Below are 1474 nucleotides of genomic sequence, written 5' to 3'. Positions count from 1 at the left end.
TGTGTGTGTGTGTGTGTGTGTGTGTGTGTGTGTGTGTGTGTGTAGAGGATCTTCAAAGGAATGACCTTTTGCCTAGTTTGTTGGATGTTGCCTCTCACCTACTCCATGGCACATTTGTTTGCAGCAGTGACCGACCTGCTATGCATGACTTCGGCCTGATAAAAATTTGGCTTTTGGACTTTTTTCCGACCCTTGAATGTTTCAACCATCATCATTACACTGGGTACACTGGGCAAAATCTTGCACCTGTCACACTCTGCATTTCAGCCAGCGGTGTTGGGGATCTTTTCAAAAGTGATGGAATAAGGAATGCAGAACAGACCACAACATTATTAAAGCAATGTGGGATAATCTTACCAGAAAATAAAGGAATCCAAGCAGCTTTTGTCAGGAAGCCTGGAGTACTTTCCCCACTACTGTAAAGACTACAGCAAGAAATGAGAAGAAAGCTGAAAGTGAGTTCAGGCTGTGGTTCAGAAGATTGACTTTCGAGCTTGTTACGATTGTACAAACTCTGTTTTTGCCTTGTGCTTTATTTTCATGTATGCTAGCATGTTTCAATAAGTCGCGCACATATTTCCCATTTTCCTAGCAAAATATAAAGACATGAGGGGTGATCGTGACGTTTGAAGAGTACTGTGCTGGACTTTTCTTTTTGGAACTTTAATTTGGAACTTTCACTTAAACACAAAGTGCTGCAGTGTGGCAAGAAAACCCTATGATTATAAAAAAGTAGTGAGCCAGCAAGAAAACAAACCAGGGAACACTCGAGGACATGAGCGAGAAACAGACTGAGGAAGAAAACATTTACATGGACTCATTTTTTGTGTAATTAAATTAAATTAAATTAAATTAAATTAAATTAAATTAAATTAAATTAAATTAAATTAAATTAAATTAAATTAAATTCACGTCCCCTCCGTGAACATCATAGTGGAGGGGTTTGTGTGTCCCAAGGATCCCTGGGACTCTGTTGTCTGGGCGCTGCCCCCTGGTAGGGTCTCCCATGGCAAATTGGTACTGGGTGAGGGATCAGACAAAGAGCGATTCAGCAGACCCCAATGAGCGCAAGATCAAGGGAGCAGTCCACCCTGCCCAGGATAGGGTTACCGGGGCCCTGGAGCCAGGTCTGGGGAGGGAGCATCTAGTAGCCGGGCCTTAGTCCATGGGGCCTGGCTGGGCACATCCCGAAAAAAAGGGACACTGACCCATTCTCCTGCAGGCCCACCAGCTGCAGGAGGTGGTGTAGAGGTCGGATCCGATGTGTGCTGTGGGGTGGCCAGAAGCGGAGGCCGTGGCAGACTGATCCCCAGCTACCAAGACTAGAAACTAGGATATGGAACATCCCCTCTCTGGTGGGGAAGGAGTCTGAGTTAGTGCATGAGGCTTAGAGGTACCAACTAGATATACAGGGAGTGCAGAATTATTAGGCAAGTTGTATTTTTGAGGAATAATGTTATTATTGAACAACAAC

This window comes from Haplochromis burtoni, unplaced genomic scaffold (assembly GCF_018398535.1).
Source record: "Haplochromis burtoni strain Fernald_Lab_line unplaced genomic scaffold, NCSU_Asbu1 Contig_193, whole genome shotgun sequence".
Classification (NCBI taxonomy): Eukaryota; Metazoa; Chordata; class Actinopteri; order Cichliformes; family Cichlidae; genus Haplochromis; species Haplochromis burtoni.
This window is presented reverse-complemented; position numbering follows the sequence as displayed.